Raw genomic sequence first — 23,012 nt, 5'->3', positions numbered from 1 at the left:
CCTTTTTATCCTTGATTTCAAAGTCAAATTCTTGAAGAAGTAGAATCCATCTTATCAAGCGAGGTTTGGTTTCCTTTTTCATTAAAAGATGCCTAAGAGCGGCATGATCGGAAAACACAATTACCTTGGATCCTAAGAGATATGAACGAAATTTATCAAGGGCATATACTACGCAAGTAACTCTTTCTCGGTAGTAGAATAGTTCAATTGGGCACCTGAGAAAGTCTTACTCGCATAGTATATAGCATATGGTAGTTTACCTACCCTTTGCCCCAAAACAGCACCTATTGCGAAGTCGGAAGCATCACACATAATCTCAAATGGTAATGACCAATTTGGAGGTTGCATGATGAGAGCGGATGATAGAAGAGTACGAAGTTGATGAAAAGCATTTAGGCATGCTTCATCAAAGACAAATGGAGTCTCCTTGGCAAGAAGGTTGCACAAGGGTCTAGCAATTTTGCTAAAGTCTTTGATGAACCGGCGATAAAAACCGGCATGTCCTAGAAAAGAGCGGATTTCTCTGACCGTAGTAGGTGGAGACAATTCAGAAATTAGCTCAACTTTCGTTCTATCTACTTCTATTCCTCTTTTAGATATGACATGTCCAAGCACGATTCCTTCTTGAACCATGAAATGGCTCTTTTCCCAACTTAACACAAGATTAGTCTCACGACATCTTTAAAGCACTTTTTTAAGATTTTGGAGACACGAATCAAATGAGGACCCAAAAACCGAGAAATCATCCATGAAGACTTCTAAATACTTCTCCACCATGTCCGAAAAAATTGACATCATACACCTTTGGAAAGTGGCAGGAGCATTGCACAATCCGAAAGGCATCCGTCGATAAGCAAATGTACCGAAAGGACATATGAATGTGATCTTTTCTTGATCCAATGGATCTAGGGCCACTTGATTGTACCCCGAATAACCATCTAGGAAGCAATAGTATTGTTGCCCAGCCAATCTTTCTAAGATTTGGTCAATGAAAGGCAATGGAAAATGGTCCTTCCTAGTGGCAGAATTTAGCTTTTGGTAATCTATGCAAACACGCCATGAAGTGGCGGTGCGTTTCGAAATGAGATCACCCTTAGCATTTTCAACAACTGTGATTCCCGACTTTTTAGGAACCACTTGAGTTGGATTAACCCATTTGGAATCAGAGATAGGATAAATAATTCCCGTATCTAGAAGTTTCACAACCTCCTTCATGACAACTTCCTTCATATTTGGGTTCAATCTCCTTTGAGCATCCCTAAATGGCTTTTCATCCTCTTCCATGTGTATGCGATGCATACAAATAGAAGGGTCAATGCCTTTTAAGTCAGCCACACTCCATCCAATGGCTTCTTTGTTAGCTTTAAGTACTTCCAAAAGATCATTCTCGTGGTCATTTTCAAGATTGGAAGCAATGATGACCGGAAGAGTCTCTTTTGGGCCTAAGAAGGCGTATTTCAGATTTGATGGAAGGGGCTTAAGCTCAAGAATAGGAGGAGAGATGAGAGATGGAACTGGTGGAGTACTACAGAGTGAATGAAGAGGTTCTTTCTTACTTTTCCAAGGTGGGTAATCCAAAGTGACCACAGAGTCCATTAAAGTATTCACCTCACTTATGGATCCTTCTGTGTCAAAACCACAACTTTCAAACATTTCGCAAAGGCACGCCTCAAGAGGGTCCTTAGATAAAATAGAGGAAAGAGTCTTCTCTATGGTTTCATCTTAGACATCTACTAGGAAACACTCGTCTTCATCTGTGGGATGTTGACTTACATTGAAAACATTAAGTTTAACTATCATGTTGACAAAAGAGATGTCCATAATGCCGGATCTACAATTAATGGTGGCATTGGCAGTGGCAAGGAATGGCCTTCCTAGGATGACTGGAATGTGATTGGTGAGATTAGGGACTGGCTTAGTATCTAATACCACAAAATCAACCGGGAAATAAAATTTATCAACCTTAATTAGAATATCCTCAACAATTCCCCTTGGTTTCTTAATTGATCTATCGGCTAGTTGGATTACTACCGATGTTGGCTTCAAGTCCCATAACCCTAACTGCAAGTAAACAGAGTATGGAATGAGATTGATACTTGCACCTAAATCAAGGAGAGCTCTACGAACTCTTGGTTTCCAATAACACAAGAAATGGTCGGAGCACCCGGATCCTTGAACTTAGGAGGAGTGTTAGACAGAATGATGGAACTCACTTGTTCTGTTAAAAGCACTTTCTTAAGGTCCCTTCCCTTACTCTTCCTCTTTTGTATGCACAAGTCCTTCAAGAACTTTGCATATGGTGGAATTTGCCTAATTGCATCTAGAAGAGGAAGATTGATTTTTATTTGTTTAACCACTTCCATCATATTATGAATTTTCCCTTCTTGTCTCCCAAATGATGAAGTCTCTCTCAAAGCTTGAGTAAATGGAGCTTTTGGCTCATAAGGCTTCTTTAATTGGGGAGATAATGATGAAGATGACGGAATGTCCATTTTGGAACCACTAGCATCCAAAGAAATAGGAATAGGATTTCGAATGTGTGATACCCCTCGGATCCGAGACACTGGTTGATCAGGCCCAGGCCCAAACCCGAGGGAATATCAAACAATTAATATTTTATAATGAACACGGAATACAAAATAAATTAAGAAATGAAATTCAAGCTGGAAGAAACTAAAAATAGAATCCGTAAAATATTATAATTATTAAAATTCATCAAACCCAAACTCCAAAACTCCATCAGGTTACAACTTGGGAATCCATCTCTAGTGGACCCCTATTAAACATCCAAACGGAAGATAGAACAACTATAATAAACGTCCAGAAATAAAACTATAGAGAGAGCCCTACATCGTCGGAAGAGTGAATAAAGACCTCTGCTCAGCACGAACACGTCTAAGTCTGGAACTGTCGTGTACCTGAAAAATAGAAGTGGGTCAGGCCCACGCGCAAGTTCTATACTACTACAATCCAAACAGAGGCCCGATACGCATGTATATCCTAAACAATTCAACAATAGCTAATAGTCCGTAAATATATATATAGTCACACTAAAGGACTCTCACTGGACTACAGGCCGGTCTCAACCTGAATAGAGGTAACATGCTAAAACGCACACGAAGTGGGCATATGTACCTATACCTAAACAGGGTACACCTCCAACCATCGTAGCCAGCTACACATCCCGATGCATATACGCTCCCTAGCCATCGGTCCTGAGGCTCAAGCTCATACCGAGGCACCATAACAGTACATATATAAAATCCATCCAAAATCCCTGGTATTGCCGCTCAACAAGTAGTTGCCATGACAATACAAATCCACGAGACTTAACTTTTAGTTAATCCCATCCTTATTCCAAGTAGGTGGGTAATGGTATTGTTTTAAAAACCAAACCCATCCTTAGTATGCTACCGTCCCATACCGGTGCCTACTTTCCAATCCTCCAGTAGTTAATAATACCAATAAATCAAATATATATCAACTAAATTCCAATATCCAACATTCAATGTTAGCAGTGATAAAATAAGTATTGATAAACAGGGTCACAATAACAACATATACATGCCCAATTTAAGTTGTTCCCTTTAGTCTGATATAAAAACAGAATTAATTAAAACTTCCATTTAACACCTTACAACTGACATACAGATATGTAGGGTATGTATCACAAAATCCTAACCTCCACAGTTGATACTAACTGTGATAATGTAAGCATCAAAACAATATTCACAGTATGTATGTAGACATGCTCAAATTATAGTGTTCCACAAAACCGATCTAGTGTTAAACTCAAATCCTCCTAGTATTTAAGTTCCAACAGTTGCTATTACAGAAGTTAAGATAGCTATCATCTAGACCCATCCTTCCAATAATTTATACTAGCAGTGGTAAGGAAAAACGTGAATCACAGAACCACAATGCATCCACAAACATGCTTAGTCTAGGTTAAACAAGCATACAACACTACTGTAACTACCAATTTCATAGCAAAACAGATATCATTTTAGTTTGGTTTAATCTTCATTAATCCTGGAATCATTTAAGAGTGCAAAGAGTATGAAGCCTAAGGGAAAGAGTAAGGATAGAATCTTGCCTCATAAACTTTTGTTCAAAGTTTCAACGTCGTCTTCTTAAAAAAAAAACCCGGCGAGTTCCAAAACCCGGTTACTGTTCATGGGTACGAAACACTATTCCCGAACTCAAAAACTGATCTCCACCGTTCAGATTGTGCGACACTAAGTCATGAACCTATCCTCCAAATTTCAGCTCGATCGGACCACAGACAAAGCGGGATGGGATGTTTGATAAAATCTGGGTAGAATGGAAAAAAACCTGTGCGACCCGGTTACTGTTCACGAGTACGAATCACTGTTCCCGAGGTAAAACTCTGATCTCCATCGTTCAGATTGTGCGTCACTGAGTCGTGAACCTATCCTCCAAATTTCAGCTCGATCGGACCACGGACGAAGCGGGATCGGGTGTTTGATGAAATCTGGGCAGAATGGAAAAAAACCTGTGCGACCCAGTTACTGTTCATGAGTACGAATCACTATTCCCGAGGTCAAACTCTAATCTCCACCGTTCAGATTGTGCGTCACTGAGTCGTGAACCTCTCCTTCAAAATTCAGCTCAATCGGACCACGGACGAAGCAGGATCGGAGCTTTGATCAAACCTTGGCAGAATGTGAAAAACTACGTTTTTCCTTCTCCACTTCCACAAAACGTGTGCTTTGTTTAAAAAAACTCTACACAGACGTCTACCTTATACTTATAGAGTTTTCCTAAACCCTAGGTTCATTTAAGTCCAACTCACAATCCTAACCGGCCCATCCAATTAACGTAGAAACCTACGACGGTTATAATATAAAACCCTAATTTATACTGTAATTAAAACCCTAGTTAGATGTATTTACCTAATTACCCTATTCAACATTAAATACTTAACAAATAATCTAATTGAACAAAATAATAATTAGTAAACCCAATTAAACCAAATAAGACACACATAAAATAAGACACATATAAAATAATTAAACCAATTACACTTAAACCATTAATGCCAATTAAATAATTAAAACACTAACAAGTAATTCCAATCAAATAACTAAACCAATTACACTTAAACCATTAATGCCAATTAAATAATTAAAACACTAACAAGTAATTCCAATCAAATAACTAAAAATAAATATCATTTAAATAAATTAAATCACCACAAAAGAAAACAATTAAGCACCTAATAAAAAATAATAATGACACATAATCAAATAAAATGCACTTAAATAATACATTAAACACCATTAAATACCAGGAATATCCTTTTTAAAATTAGGGGTATTACAGAATGGGACGGATGCTACCACTTGGTTGCTTCAGTTCATTATCCTCCTTAGGTACCTCTACCGTATTATCCACTTTCCTACCACTCCTCAAGGTAGTAATTGCTTGAACTTGCTCATTTCCAGAAAATTCTGATGAAGGACTTGCTTGCGCCATAAATTGCCCCTTAGGATTGGTCTCAGTTTGACTAGGCAACTTACCTTTCTCTCTCACATTTAAAGAATTAGCTAATTGCCCAATTTGAGCTTCAAGCTTTGCAATTGATTGAGAGTAAGAATGAAACAATTGATTATCTTTTCGAAGATCACCTAAGGCTTGCAAGACTTTGTCCTCAAAAGCGGAACTTTTAGGAGGCGCTTGATTTGGATTAGAGTAAGATTGAGAATTTGATGCTTGAGGTTGAGAGTATTGATTCACATTCTGAGGATAGAATGAAGGACGGTAACCTTGAGAATTCTGATTTTGATTTTGGAGATGTGGGGGAACATACTTTGTTTGGTAACCTTGATTTTGAGGAGGGTTTGCACCGTCTCCTTGATTTCTCCATGCAAAGTTAGGATAATTTTTCCACCCCGGATTGTAAGTATTGGAATAAGGGTTGTTCCCTTGATGAATGAAAGCTGCATTTGCTTTTTCTTGAGACTCACTTGGTATGACTTGTCCAAGAGGGCAATTTGAAGTATGGTGAGTGTAACTAGAACAAGTCATGCACATTTCATTGGAAGGATGAGAATAAGATTGAATTACCGGACCTTGATTCAAAAGGAATTTATCAAATCTTTGAGTAAGATTTTTGACCTCGGCGGCAATTTCCATGGAAGAGTCTATTTGATTTAGAGCTTTCTTTCCTCCCATATTTGCTAGGTGACCACCCCTAGAAGATGAAGATCTATGCATTGAGTTTTCACTCATTTTTTCGAAAAGAAGCCAAATTTCATCTTCATTTCTTTCTATGTAGCTTTCGCCACAAGAAGCATCAACAATGCCCTTATTGGCATCGGATAAACTTGAAAAAAAACATTGAACTAATTGCCACTTAGGAATGTCATGATGTGGACATTTCCGTAGCAAGTCATTCAAACGTTCCCATGCTTCATGAAGGGGTTCTCCTTCTTGTTGTTTAAATTCACGAATGGAAGTTCTCATGGCATCGGTTCGACTTGCGGGGTAATACTTTTTTAGGAACTCTTGTTGCAATTGTGCCCAAAAGGTGATTGTATTTGGTCGCAAGTTGTTAAACCAATATTTAGCTTTATCCCGAAGAGTGAAAGGGAAAAGCTTCATTTTTAGGACTTCTTCCGGAACATCCGTGATTTTCACGGTGGAACAAACTTCTAAGAACTCATCTAAATATTTATAAGGCTCTTCATTGCTCAACCCATAGAAAATGGGGCACATGTTAATAGTGGAAGCCTTAATCTCATAATGATGAGCACGAAAATTTGACAATTGAATGCAAGTGGGTGCATTATATTGATTTGGAGTGTAACGATCCCTAAGGACCATTGGAGGATTGAGAGGAGGATATGGCATTTGACCTTGTTGATGATATGCCATTTGACCTTGTTGAGGGTATGCCATTTGAACATATTGTTGTTGTTGCGCACCAATTGGGGGAACAACATTTGGCCTTGGCATCCCTAGATTAGGTTGTTGCACCACATGATTAACTGGTTATGGCATTCCCAAGGGTGGATGCACACCTTGAGGATCCACAATATGAACTTGTGGTGGGTGGTGCACACCATTATGATCCACATGACCAAGATCTACAATGGGATCTTCAATTGGATCTATTAGGTCTTCCATTAAAGGTGATGGAAGATCAAAATTTGAAAGATTAAGATGACTATCCCTAGTACTACTTCTTAAACGCCGAAGAAAAATTTCGAGATTTTGATTTACAGGAGCAAGAGGACGATTAAGTGATCTACGACCATGCATGCACTAGAACAAGTCAACACACCAACATTTCAAAATTTCAACCTCCACATACGATGTTCCCAAACTCCTCAATAATATCAATGCACTTAAAACAAATAAATGCCTCCACACGGGCCAATGCATTCTACAAGAAGGTATGCTTGGACTTAAAAATAAAACAACTCAATTTAAGCCTCTACTTGGGCTATCCAAAGCATGCAAATTGGTATACAATTAAAGTACTAAAATTAAAGAGAACTTACAGATGGTCCTTAAGCAACTTCAAATTTTTTTAATTGCTTCTAAGTCCAGCGTTTGCTCCACTTTGCTTCAAGTACCTAATTGACAAATCAAATAAAAAAAAATTAAAAATTAAAATGACTTAAAAGTAGACAATCAATAAAGAACTAATGTTTAATTCAATTCTTTAAAACCGTTAGATCCCCGGCAACGGCGCCAAAACTATGGTGCGACCAAGCGTGTGCACAAAATAATGCAAAACACTTTAGGTTTAGAAATAATATTAAGTGGGCACCATATTTTAAAATTTATAAAACCACTAAACACTTATACTATGGAGTATGAAGTGAGCAAGGATCGTCCCAAGAGATCTAAACAATTATAGGTTTACTAGAATTAAATTCTACTTTAGTGCTTATGTGATTACTAAAAAGGTTTGGTTTTGTGATTAGACTAATTTTAAATTTAATAATGCAAATAAAGAGTAGAGTATAAAGATTGGAAAGAGACTTAGGGTGTAGGATTCACCACTAAGCACATTCCCTAACTCATTAACTTTTAACTAATTGGGGAATAAAAATGTGTAATCTAGAATGTGGCTAATAATTGCAATAAAAAGTATAAACCATCAATTTCAAGCATGAATCAACTACCTAATGACAATTAAACTAAGTGTAGTGTAATTCACCAATTCAAAGCATGATTTATCAATTTAAGTTACAATTTCAACACACATTAATCTAGAGGGTAATGCAATTGTGACAATAAATATGGATTTCAAGCACTAGTATGGATTATCTACTTACCTAGGAATTAAATTGCAATTAAATTAATTAACTTTAAATTAAACTAACTAAGCCTGAAATTAAACTATTTAGACAAGACATTAACTTAATTTTGTAGTACAACCCATCTACTAAAAGCAATTTCCATCAAATCAAAATACAATTACATCTAATTAATACAATGTATAGCCATCACAAGATTCAAGTGACAAAGAAATCAAGTGTAGAAATTGATTATCATTCAAAAACATAAAAGACAATATGAAATTGACATAGACAATCAAATGAAAGAATTAATATATATATATATATCAAGGCTATAACATAAATTACACAAATTAATCCCCAAAAGTCAAGAGTTAAGAATTAGGTTACATGCTTAGGGTTTATCCAACCTTAAGTTGAAGAATCAGCCACTCATGGTTGATGGATGCAAGATGTCAACAAGCCCCATCCTTTGATTCATCTGGCTCCTCTTCTTCTTCTCTGAGCTTTTCTCTAGAACCCTAGCTTTTTCCTCTTTGTGTTTTCCAGAGAGAATCAAATATCGATACAGAATACTAAAAACTTAATAATAATAAAAAATCTAATAATATTCACCTAAATAAAATAAATACTAACCCTAATCTAATGGCTCACTGGGCCTTAAGTAACAACTCTATTAAAGCCCAATAGTTCACAAAATAAGCCCAAACAATAAAAAAAAATCTGTAATGTTGCCAAGTCCTGGGGGATCGATCCCCCACCCTGAGAGATCGATCCCCCCAGAGTTGGAAATTTCCTTTAAGCCTTATTTAGCTCCATTTTGGCTCCGGGTTAATTGGTTTGCTTCTTCATCTTTGGGAACATCATCAAAGGCCCGAGATTGACCGCTTTCGAAGAATAAGCACACTATACGAGCAATGGGCTACGACATCTTTTTGTCATTTTCTGAACTTTTTCTGAATATCTTTGCTTGACTCCAAAAAAGCTTTAATGGACCGTTTTTAGCTCATTTTAACTTTATTGCCCTGAAATACACATAAATATAAATTAGGACTAAAACATGAAATTAAGATAGATGAAAGACTGAAATACCTTAGCTTAGGTGCTGAAATATGCAACATTTAAGCACTTATCATCATACTTGCCATAAAATTGCTCATTGTGGTGGCAAAACTATCTTTTTTTGGTTTCTTACCATGAGGTCGAGGTGATGGACTGATCTCATGACCGTCTACCTCTACCAAATTATTATTTTCAGGGCCACTATATGTGGCTGTATGGTATAGGGGGACTTGGTTGATAGTGGGTGGTCTAGTAAAATGATGCACATGCGTACCTGAAGCATACGTGTCCCTATAGATGGTGGTCATCTCGTCAAAATACTTACATCCCTTTCCTTTGAAACTTTTTTGTACCCCTATTCACCTACAAATTATTATCTTATTATTAATATGAAGTAAAACCCACATTTGAATATGATAGATAAATTAACTTTCACTACTAACCTTTATCAACCTATCAATCTTTCAGGTTCAAGTATAACCATGCCTATCTCAGCATTGTATCCAACACTTGTTTCTACTAATAGTTTCACAGAGTCTTTGTAATTTGCCCTCAACTGGTTGAATTTATTCCTAAGTTGGTTCCTTATAAAGTTATTCCCTATTTGAAGTCTCATGCCTTCTACTAAATTTTTCCAACCAATAGTGTTAAAAGTTCCAGAAGTACGATTACCGGGCCTCACTTCTTCCTCCATAAGGATACTGAAAATTTCAATATAAGAGTAATCCCATACTACTTTTCCATCATCGGTAATGTCTGTAAGGTTTTCTACATCTACTGACATCATATTCTCATCATTCACATCCATCTAATTGATCATTTTAATTTGAAGTTAGATTTTAGTATAACTTTTACTACGAATATACTCTTAACACTATGCGTGTGGGTACAGTTTTAACAATCTCAAAGATATGACTACTCATGTGTGTGTGTAAAAAAAATTATTCACTGCCCATTAGTATGTGTAAAGTATCATGGTAGCATAATTAAACAAATGACTTAACATTTCTATAGGAGAAACTTTATTAAAAATACTTCTATATAGAGTAAACAAAACACTTTCCATTTTGAGCAAAAATATGACTACTTAAACAAATGACTTAAATTTAAGTATAGTTTTTGGATAGAAACAAAGGAAGTGATTAAAGAAGCATATTAGATAAGCTTTAAAACAAGTGAAACATGTATACAGAAGGGGTATAGAAGGGGTTCATTCTGTAACAGTTTGGACAAGGTTATCTAGCATGTATACAGAAGCTAAAATTATACAAAATTAACATATATACAGAAGCTAAAACTAAAGAAAGTAACATGTATACAGAAGCTAAAACCGTCAAAAAAAAAAAAAAAAACTAATACTGTATACAAAAGCTAAAACAAAGTAACATGTGTTATCTTTTGAATCAATAAATAGTACTTTCCAAAATGATGGTGGAAGGAGGTAGATGACCATTTCTTGTGAAATATATTTGCTAAATCTTTGAAGCAGAGACATTAATGATATAATTTGACACTAATGAGCATTCAATGACTTAATATATTATTTTTTATAAATTTGGATTTATAGCACATCCTATCATTATCTATTCGGCTGAATCAAAATCCTTTGTTAATCTACCTTATACTGTCAATGGCCTTTGAAAATAAATAAATATGAAATTACATCAATCACGTTACAGTATCGTTTTCCAAGATTCTGGGCTCAAGATTGCCACTCATGATTTGGAATATTTGGAGCAACAATCTGTCACATACAATATGTCACAACAATCTTTGATGTCACAACAATGTATAATCTGCAAAAAAAATTATGCCCTATAACATATTATACAAAATTAACATATATTCCTCAATTCCATCGATTTTGAACACAAGATTGCAAGTAATTTGTTATACAAACAAATACAGTACGTAAAAAAAATCAGGGTTTCAAACAAAATCATTTCAGTAATCGTCAATTCCGTCAATTTTGAACACGAAATTCGAATAAATCCGTCATAATATACTAAAGGTAAATTATACAAAATAAAAATAAAAATAATAATAATAATAATAAATTATGGTTTGAACAAAATATGCTTTCAGTTTAAAGAATGCCCAAATAAATACCAATATTTTAATATGTAGATTCCAAAACACAAAAGTCTAAGAAAGCAGATGGTAAAACTAAAATCGAAAATATTAGGGTTTCCAAAAATTTCGAAGTTGCAATAAAACTCCAAATTCGAACTCCATGTGTGGATTTGGCACCGCTAAAAAAAAAAAAAAAAAACCACCCAGAATTTGTAGATATTCAAAGAAAGTCGTCAAACCTGTTGAGATCGTCGAAGATGACAGCAAAGAAATGAAGATCGATGAAGGTTTACAGTGGAAGCTTCGATTCAGTGTTCGTTTTTAGTCACCATACGCAGTCGCCAAGAATCGCAAGAGAGGAGAAGAGTAAACGTGAACCCTAAAAATGCTAACATTTTCCTTTTATATGTCCTTCAGTTGTTGCCTCTGCTATAGTAAAATGAAGGGCCTTGTTTGCTTTGCTACAATAACTGTTATGGCCAGTGCAAAAACAAACAAAAACACCTAAATGGTGTTTCAGATTTTGGGCCACTTTTTGCAAATGTTTAAAATATAACAGGCCCAACCAAACATGTGTTTGGGTTGGAATTGGGCTACTGTAGCAGGCCTACAACATAAACACCAACCAAACAGGGCCTCATTATTGATGAACAAGAAAGGCTTACAACCTAACTATACCATACTCAACATAGTCATTGACCAAATATTCTTGTCAATCCAAACAAATCAATTTGTTTCCTCTAAAGTTTTAGTCATAATGCTTGTTTTTTTTTTTTTTTTTTTTTTTTTTTTTTTTTTTTTCAATTTGCCAGTTCTAGAGCATTTCTATTATATGTGATTGGCTTCATATTTGTCTTCAAATGTAAATGCCAATTAATAAAGTATTAGCAAATGATATAAACAACACTAGATTTTGCATTCAAATTGTTAACAAGCTCATTAAAATTTGAAAATATAGAGAGTTAAAAGAAGAAGGGTTAAGTACATTAACCCCCCGAACAATCTTCTCTCTTCCAAGAAACCCCCTGAACTATGGTTATGATACTTTACCCCCTAAACTATTTTGTTTATTTAAAAAAATCACATTTCATTAATTTTCAGTTGATTCAATGACAGTAAACAGACTGTGCAAGTCACATAACCAACCCATCTTTGAAAAAAAACATTATTACCATTTCCAAGCATAATCTTATGAGTTAGGCCCAAACACAGCTTTATGCCTATCTACATAATCGACATTTTCCTCACCATCGTTGAAATAATCTCTGGTTGTTTTCATTGGAGCATTCTTCATTGTCGTTTGTCTCGCCCTTAAGGCTGCTTTCTTCATCGTCGTTTGTCTTCATCATCATTTTGAAGTCCTAAGGCTGCTTCTGGTACATGATTTGGAAATATGGCCAATTATATGTTGTATATTAACAGACCTCTTCTGATAAATTAACAAAACACAGAATTATATTGAACCTTTGTAATTATTCTTGTGAACTTTGGGTTAAGCTTTTTCCTATGTAGGGAAGACTAGCCGCAACCATGTCCACTTACAACCACCGCCGCGCACCATCATCAACAACTTTACTATAGCCACCTGGCCTCCACGCACCATCATCCCTTTATTGTAACTGCCACCACCATGTCCACCTTTCAACCACGGTAGCGCCACCACCCCCACACTGGCATCGTCGCCACCACCACCCAACCCCACAATCGATAGTAGAAATCAAGGGAGAGAGAAAATAAAGGCGTCTACCACCATCCGCACCCCAAAACCACCATTACATATTCCGGATAAATTCTGCAAATGAATACCCAGCAATGACAAAATTAGTAACTGAATCACAACTCCCTCTCTGACTCTATTTTTTAATCGATTGAGAAATAAATCCAGCCATCTCCGGCGAAATAGCGCAACCAATTCTCAAACGAATGATTCGATAATCCAGATGAAGATATGGATGCAGAGATTAATTGGGCTTTGAAGCAGGCATGAAGCTTTGTCCTTGATTGCAGTAAAATTGGAGATGATCGGCCACGTTCAGGATGTTCCTTTTCATATAATGGCGGCCGCTAATCTCCGCAACCTCTTTCTAACTGTAGTTCTCGTGGTCTCCGTCGACAGCGGCGTTGTTCTACGCATGGTGGCGGCGTTGTTCAGGGTATGGTGGCGGCGTGTAACTAGGATTTGCAAAAAAAACGTTAAGGGGATGAGAGGAGAAATGTGCGTGAGAGGGGAAAAAAAAAAAAAAAGTTGGAGTAATTAGGTAACACGACATCGTCAAAGTAAGGATTAAATGGTAATTTTGTTTTTCGTTAACGCCTTTTTAACGGTTTGTCACTAAATGCAATAAAGTAATAGTTTAAGGGGGTTTACTTCGGGGGTTCTTGCAATTGAGTCATAGTTTAGGGGGTTTAATGCATTTAACCCAAAGAATAATTCAAAATTATCAAAGGAAAAACGTTGCAATGGGAACAGGAGAGGAAGAGACAAAAATGAGATAAGAAAGGAAACAAGAGAGATAAAAACCCTTAAAACACAAGGAGGACCTTTTTGGTATTTTATTATAATGACAATAGTAATGGAGTGTTAAAAGTACCATTTTGGAGTGCCAATATCACCAACCTTTTTTTTTCTTTCTCTGAATTTCTATCTTCCAAAAAGGATCCCAAATCTATTATTGTTACATGGAGAGTATTTGCATAAAAAAAATTCAACCCAATCGGTAAAAGACTATGTTATGTACAAAAATTTGTTAATTTGTAAGTGATTCAAAATATATCTTATTTTGTGTTCATTGATAAAAATGAATTTATTTATTTATTATTATTATTATTATTTTTCAGATTTATGAAATCAAATAAATGAGAAAAGTCATTTTATTTTGAGTTATGAGGGTAGAAATGTCATTTTATATATAAAAAAACCATTTAGTAAATCAACACAAAATTAAAAAGATAATAATACAGTATCATTTTACAAGCAAAAAGTGTGCTGGCATCATTAAAAATTGATGTTTGGTAATAATTTTCAAAGGATAAATTGCATTGTTTTTTACAAACTTTAACAATCACAACCCCCAACACCTTTAAAAATACCTTATTACCATCCAATTGAAACCCTGAAATGACCATTTTAACCTTTGCAAATAATTTTAAGAAGAAAAAAAAAAATCTCAACAACTTACCCCCGCAAATACACATATACGATTCCCCTCTCCTCGCCATTTCCTCCGGCCACCACCACCATCCTCTCCGCCGTTCCACCACCACCACACACACACATACAGATCTATATATATATATACACACACACACATACAAAATAAAGGGGTTGAACACAAATACCCACAAATTTTTGCACATCAAAACATAACAACTCAAAATCCAAACAATATGAGATTAGGTCTTTTGATTAGGTGCTTAATTGGGTACCTTGTAATTTCCAACGACGATGGAAGAATGAGATTGATTTGATGACTTCGTCGCCACCGATTGCTGCCTTGTACTCGTCGATGTCACCTATGTAGAATGAGTAGGAAAGGAGTTGTGGCCCAATTGAAACGCGATGTGTCATACGACACCGCCGAAGGCTTCATCATCTGGTCCCATCCGCCATGGAGCCAGTATAGGGGACTAAACCCCGGATTTTTTTCTTCCCTTACTTTATATATACTAGGAAAAGGCACGTGCGATGCACGTGGTGAATATTTTGTAATTTATAAAATTTTTGTTTTAATATTGATTAATAAAAATTTATTTTATATTAATAAATAAATACTGAAATATTTTGAAATTGGTGATAGAGTTTAAGTTTCGTAAATTAATAAATTCTTTTATGTTTTTATATTAATACTGAAATATGTATATTTTATTTTTTATTGAATAATAATTTTTTATTTAAATAGTAAAATATTTGAGTTTTGCAAAGTAACAAATTTTTTTAGGTAATTTGTAATTTGAATTTTATTAGATAATTTAAAATTTAGTATAATTTTTAATTTACAATAGAAATTCAATTATATTAATTTTTAAAATAGAAATTCAATTATACTAATTATACATTACATTGAAATTGATATAAAAATTTATTATACGGAATTTGTGGTTTTTGGAAGACCCTAGGTTATATTTTAATTTCGTTAAATATGTAATTTGTGATAGAATTTTATAGAAATTATTTCAATTTATTTAGATATATCTTTGTAAAATTAGATTTTCTTTTATTAAAAAACTCATAAAAAATAGATAAATACAAGGGTTATATACTTATATGTGATAGAGTTCTCTTGTTCTATTAATTAATAAATATTTTTTATATTAAAAAATAAATACTTAAATGTTCAAATTCTTTAACATTTATATTTTATTTATATGTATTATTATATTATTACATATTTTCTTTAAATATATCCTTGTCTAATGTGATAGAATTATAGATATTGTTTTATTTTCTTTAAATATATCCTTATTTAATTAGATTTTATTTTATTAGAAAACTCATAATAAATAGATAAATACAGGTTATATGTGATAAAATTTTAAAGAAAATAAAATACTTAATTTGTGGTAAAGTTTTGGTAATTTGTGTTAGAGTTTATAAAAACTATTTAAATATATTCTTATCTAATGTGATAGAGTTTCATTGCAAATAAAATAGGTAATTTGTAGTAGAATTTTATATAAATTATTTATTTTCTTTAAATATATATATCCTTGTCTAATTAGATTTTTTTATTTATTAAAAACTCATAATAAAAGATAATTTGTGGTAGAGTTTTAGAAAAATTATTTTATTTTTTATACCAATTATTAAATATTTTTATATTAATAATTCTTGTCTAGTTATATTATATTTTATTAAAAAATTCATAATAAATACATAAATAGGTTTATTAGAATTTTATATAAACTCTTTTAAAAAAATATTATATTTTCTTTAAATATATCGTTGTCTAATAAGATTTCCTTCATAAAAAAACTCACAATAAATAGATAAAAACAAGTTATATGTGATAGAATTTTAAAGAAAATAAAATAGATAATTTGTGGTAGAGTTTTATAGAAATTATTATATTTTCTAAAAATCTATTTATAATAAATAAATAAATAGGTAATTTGTGTTACAGTTTAATAGAAATTCTTTAAAAAACACTTTTTGTATCAATTAATAAATATTTTTTTATATTAATAATTCTTGTCTAATTAGATTTCCTTTTATTAAAAAACTCATAATAAATAGATAAATAGGTAATTTGTGTTAGAGTTTTATAGGAACTCTTTTCAAACCTCTTTTTATATTAATTAATAAATATTTTTTAATCTTAATAATGCTTTTCTAATTAGATTTTCTTTTGTTAAAAAAACTCATAATAAATAGATAAATAGATAATTTGTGATATAGTTTTATAGAAACTCTTTTAAAGACTCTTTTTAGATCAATTAATAAATAATTATTTATATTAATAATACTTGTCTAATTAGATATCCTTTTATTAAAAAACAATTGATAAATATATAAATAAAAAATTTGAGTTAAAATTTTATAGAAACTCTTTAAATATTATATCTTTGTCTATTGTGATAAACTTTTATTGAAAATAAAATTTGTGATTTGTGATATAGTTTTATAAAAATTATATTATTTTCTTTAAATATATCCTTCTTCCTTTTAGCAGTATAGTGTACCTCATAATCCAGCATTTTATTAAAAAAACTCATAATAAAAGTTAATTTGTGGTAGAGTTTTAGAAAAATTATTTTATTTTATATATCAATTAATAAATATTTTTTATATTAATAATTCTAGTCTAATTAGATTTTCTTTTATTAAAAAATTCATATTAATAAATAGATAAATAGACTAACTTAAATTTTATTAGATAGATTTTAGAGTTTGATTGACATTTTTTTTTTTATAAAAACTCTTTGCATATCAATTAATAAATATTTTTTTTTATAAAAATAGATAGTTAAATACTGAAACTCTTTACACATGTAATAATACTATTTATAAAAACTTTTTTTGTATCAATTAATAAATATTTTTTTATATAAATAAATAAATACTTAAACACCTAGGCACAGCTTCTGTATTTTACTCAGAAAATTAGGTTTTCTTTCATTAAAAATTTCAAAATAATAATTAGGTTAATTTGAATTTTATTAGGTAGATTTTAGAGTTTTATAGATGTTTTTTTTTTTTTCTATAAAACCTCTTTTCATATCAATTAATAAATATTTTTTATATAAATAAATAAATATTGAAACTCTTTCCACATTTAATAAATATTTTTTGAATAAATAAATAAATACTGAAACTTTAGATTTACTTTTATTAAAAAATTCATAATAATAAATAGATAAATAGGTTAATTTGAATTTTATTAGGTAGATTTTAGAGTTTTATAGAGTTTTTTTTTTCTTTCTTTTATTTAGTTTTTTTTTTATAAAAACTCTTTGCATATCAGTTAATAAATATTTTTTATATATATAAATAAATATTGAAATACTGAAACTCTTTGCACATTTAATATTTTATTTTCTTTAAATATATTCTTGTCTAATTAAATTTAATTTTATTAACAAACTCGTAATAAAAGTTAATTTGTGGAAGAGTTTTTGAAAAATTATTTTATTTTATATATCAATTAATAAGTATTTTTTATATTAATAATTCTTGTCAAATTCAATTTTCTTTTATTAAAAAATTCATAACAATAAATAGATAAATAGGTTAATTTAAATTTTATTATATAGATTTTGGAGTTTGATAGAGTTTTTTTTTTTTTTTTTTTTTTGTTAAAAAAAATACTTTTCATACCAATTAATAAATATATTTTTTTATAAATAGATACTTAAATACTGAAACTTTTTGCACATTTAATAATAGTATAGATAAATTTTTTTTATATTAATTAATAAATATTTTATTATATAATTAAATAAATACTGAAACACTTTGGTAGATCTTCTGTATTTTACTCTGAAAATTAGATTTTCTTTTATTAAAAAATTGTAATTTGTAATACGTGTTAGAGTATTATAGAAAATATTTTTAAACTCTTTTTACATGAATTAAAAAATATTATTATATTTTAATAATTCCTATCTAATTAGATTAGCTTTTATTAAAAAAAAAAAAAAAAACAATTCATAATAAAAGGTAATTTGTGGTAGAATTTTAGAAAAATTATTTTATTTTTTATATCAATTAAAAATATTTTTTATATTAATAATTCTTGTATACTTAGATTCTCTTATATTTAAGAACTTATAATAAATAAATAGGTAGTTTGTGCTAGAGTTTAATATAAACTCTTTTAAAAACTCTTTTATATCAATTAATAAATATTTTTTATTTTAATAATTATTGTCTAATTACATTTAGTTTCATTAAAAAATTAATAATAGATAGATAAATAGGTAATTTGTGTTAGAGTTTTTTAAAAACTCTTTTAAAACCTCTTTTTGTATTAGTTAATAAATAATTTTTTATATTAATAATACTTGTTTAATCAGGTTTCTTTTTATTAAAAGACTCATAATAAATAGATAAACAGGTAATTTGTGTTAGAATTTTATAGAAACACTGTTGATAGAGTTTTATGGAAAATAAAATAGGTAATTTGTAATAGAGTTTTATAGAAATTATTTTATTTTCTTTTATATATCAATTAATTAATATTTTTTATATTAATAATTCTTTTATAATTAGATTTGTTTTATTAAAAAATTGAGAATAATTAATAGATAAATAGGTTAATTTAAATTTTATTATGTAGATTTTAGTGTTTTATCATCTTATTTAATAAATATTTTTTTACATATATAAATAAATATTGAAACTCTTTACACATCTAATAATAGTATAGATAAAAACTCTTTTTATATCAATTAATAAATATTTTTTTATATAAATAAATAAATTAAATATTGAAATACTCAAACTCTCTAACAGAGTTTCTGTATTTTACTCTGGAATTGAAGAATTTCTGTATTTTACTCTGGAATTCTAGATTTCTAGAATTCTCAATTTCTATACCCCTTCCTCCTTCCTCTATACCTCTATTTATAGGCTTCTTTGATGAATAGGATAATGACATATGTCCTTTTTTGTTAATGACATAATCATAAATGGGCCGGGCCGGTTATATTGTGATAATTATTTCTAAAAAATAACAAAAAATAAGAGTTTTATATAGAATATGATTGATTTTATTAGATAATTTTTAGATTTTTATAAAAACTATAATTATCCATAAAAAAAAACTAAAAATAAGAGTTTTATATAGAATATGATTGATTATATTACATAATTTTTAAATTTTTATAAAAACTATAATTATCTATAAAAAAAAAAAAACTAAAAATAAGAGTTTTATATAGAGTGTGATTGGTTTTATTAGGTAAATTAGATTTTATTTAATTAAAAAACTTGTAATAAATAAATAAATAGGTAATTTGTGTTAAATTAATATAAACTCTTTTAAAAACTCTTTTTATATTAATTAATAAATATTTTTTATTTTAATAATTCTTGTCTAATTAGACTCAAAATAAATAGATAAATGAGTAATTTGTGTTTTAAAAACTCTTCAAAAAACCTCATTTTCTATCAGTTAATAAATAATTTTTTATATTAATAATACTTGTCTAATTAGGTTTCCTTTTATTAAAAAAACTCATGATAAATTGGTAATTTACGTTAGAGTTTTATACAAACTCTTTAAATATATCTTTGTTGATAGAGTTTTATTGATAATAAAATAGGTAATTTGTAATAGAGTTTTATTAAAATTATTTTATTTTATTTAAATATATACTTTTCTAGTTAGTTTTAATTTTATTAAGATACTCATAATAAAAGCTAATTTGTGGTAGAGTTTTATAAAATTATTTTATTTTATATATCAATTAATAAATATTTTTTATCTTAATAAATCTTGTCTAATTAGATTTTCTTTTATTAAAAATGGATAATAATAAATAGATAAATAGGTTAATTTAAATTTTATTACGTAGATTTTACTGTTTTATAGTTTTTTTTTCTTTGTTTTAGGAAAACTCTTTTCATATCATTTAATAAATATTTTTTTATTTAAATAAATAATAAAACTCTTTACACATCTAATAATAATATAGATAAAAATTCTTTTTATATCAATTAATAAATATTTTTTTATATAAATAAATAATGAAAACTCTTGACAGAGCTTTTGTATTTTACTCTGAAATTCAACTCAATTAATAGAGATTCTGTATTTTACTCTGAAATTCTGGATATTTAGAATTCTCAATTTCTGTATCCCTTCCTCCTTCCTCCATGCCTCTATTTATAAACTTCCTGAATGAATAGGATGATGACATGTGTCATTTTCTGATAATGACATAATCATAATTAGGCCAGGCCAGTTATATTGTGATAATTATTTATAAAAAATAACTAAAAAAAAGAGTTTTATATAGAATGTGATTGATTTTATTAGGTAATTTTTAGAGTTTTATAGAAACTATAATTATTCATAAAAAATAACTAAAAATAAAAGTTTTATATAGAATGTGATTGATTTTATTAGGTAATTTTTAAAGTTTTACAAATTATTTTTATAAAAACTATTTTTATATGAATTAATAAATATTTTTTTATATAAATAAATAAATACGGAAATACTTTGCACATGAATTAATAAATATTTTTTTTATATAAATAAATAAATACTGAAATACTTTGCACATTTAATAATAGTATAGATCATTTAATAAATATTTTTTTATTTAAATAAATAATGAAACTCTCTACACGTCTAATAATAATATAGATAAAAACTCTTTTTATATCAATTAATAAATATTTTATAAAAAATAACTAAAAATAAGAGTTTTATGTAGAACGTGATTGATTTTATTAGGTAATTTTTAAAGTTTTATAGAAACTATTTTTACAAAAACTATTTTTATATCAATTAATAAATATTTTTTTATATAAATAAATAAATACTGAAATACTGAAACACTGAAACACTTTGCACATTTAATAATAGTATATATATATATATATATTTATATATTCCTATAATATGTAGGGGTGGAACAGTTGGTGCAATTTACCCATTTTTAAAAAATTGTCTCCATATAAAATTTGTCATTGAAATTAACCCTACTGAGCCTAATCCAAACAGAGATAATTTGAAAAGCAAAAGGAAAAATCTGTCTTGTCCTGCTATTGTCAATTATTAGCTAAATCAAAATTTATATCAATCATTATTGTATTATTAAGGTCTTTTTCTTTTCATCAATATGGTCGAAGTTAATAAAATACACACATTTAGCAGCGAACAAAAGTTTATAAGTAATCTTTTTCTTTTAATTTTTATAGATTTGTTTAAAATTTGAGTTATTTTATCAAAATTGTGTAAGAGGGACTAATACATCAAATCTTATAAGAAGATTTTCTTCATGGACAAGAAAAGTTAGATACCACGGTCTGACTTGAAACGAAATTTTCTAGAATTATTTAGTTAGCATGAAATTGTTTTAAGAAGAGAAAATCTCATTTTATAATTTAGATATTGTAAAAGTTAATAAAAAATATTATGATTTACATGAATTGTCCATTATTTTTTATATTAAATATGACAATAGTTATAAATAAATTTATATTTAATAAATATTTTTATTTTTTTAAAAATAAAAGTAATATAACAAAATTTTGTAAAATACGTAAAGAGAGATTACTAATATAATATAATATTCTAACAAAAAATCATGCATAAACACAATTTATTTTAGAAATTGAAAATGTGGTATAATTGAAATTTCATATAATTTTTTCAAAAAAGCAAAATTTTTCTGTATTTTTTGTAGGAAAATTTTATAGAAAAATTGGGTGGTTATGAAAAGTTAATTTCCCACGAAATTTCTTTTTTTAACTAACCCAACTCTTAAGAAGGTTAAAAATTTTCATTTTTCCTTTTTTTTTTTTTTTTTTAATTTCTATCTAACCAAATTAAGCCTAGGATCTTAAACAACCTTCGGTGGTCATTTTAAATCAAAATATTTTTTAGGAGTAAAATGTTTTTTCAAGTTTAAGAAAATAAAAATATATCCTTTTATCACTAGTTTTTTTTGTAATTTTCTTTACTAAAACACTTATTATGTTATAGTAAACTATTTTTTCAATTTCATGCAAATGAACAAAAAATCTAAAATATTATTCCCTCCGTCCCATAAAAAATGTCATGTTTGAGGAACTGACAAAAAAATGTCATGTTTGGAAAATCGACACGGTTCCCCAAACATGACATTTTTTATGGGACGAAAGAAGTAAAAAGATAACAATGCTAATTAGATGAATTAATAAACACTTCTTCCTTTTTTCAGTTCTCCAAACATGACATTTTTTATAGGACAAAAGAAGTAAAAAAATAGAAAGGCTAATTAGATGAATTAATAAACGCCTCTTTCGTTTTTCTATTCATTTAATTTCTCTCACTTTTTTAAACCAAAGAGGCCTGAAAATTTTCCCTCATTTTCTTTTCCTTTACTTTTGGATTTGTGGCGTTGGAGAAGATGAATCATAAACCCAATAAATAAGTGACATTTAAGCAT

At 29.5% G+C, this 23,012-nt stretch overlaps 1 long non-coding RNA gene and 1 other non-coding gene across 2 annotated transcripts; one reads left to right on the top strand and one right to left on the bottom strand.

Moving 5' to 3' along the window:
• The first annotated feature begins 6,385 nt into the window (after positions 1-6,385).
• On the top strand, positions 6,386-6,492 carry LOC132297774 (small nucleolar RNA R71). Its single transcript, XR_009479405.1, has one exon. It is a non-coding gene; the product is annotated as a small nucleolar RNA R71 (small nucleolar RNA).
• A 2,084-nt stretch (positions 6,493-8,576) lies between these two features.
• LOC132293862 (uncharacterized) lies at positions 8,577-11,859 on the bottom strand. The gene is made up of 2 exons (XR_009477928.1): positions 11,651-11,859; positions 8,577-9,301 (listed from the first exon to the last, which is right to left on the bottom strand). It is a non-coding gene; the product is annotated as an uncharacterized LOC132293862 (long non-coding RNA).
• Between the last annotated feature and the right edge of the window lie 11,153 nt (positions 11,860-23,012).

The sequence above is a fragment of the Cornus florida genome, unplaced genomic scaffold, assembly GCF_030987335.1.
Source record: "Cornus florida cultivar Cherokee Brave unplaced genomic scaffold, ASM3098733v1 CherokeeBrave_3.0.0_Hap2_Chr02, whole genome shotgun sequence".
NCBI classification, from domain to species: domain Eukaryota; kingdom Viridiplantae; phylum Streptophyta; class Magnoliopsida; order Cornales; family Cornaceae; genus Cornus; species Cornus florida.
Note: the sequence above shows the minus strand (reverse complement) of the source record. Positions and strands in the feature narration are given on the sequence as shown.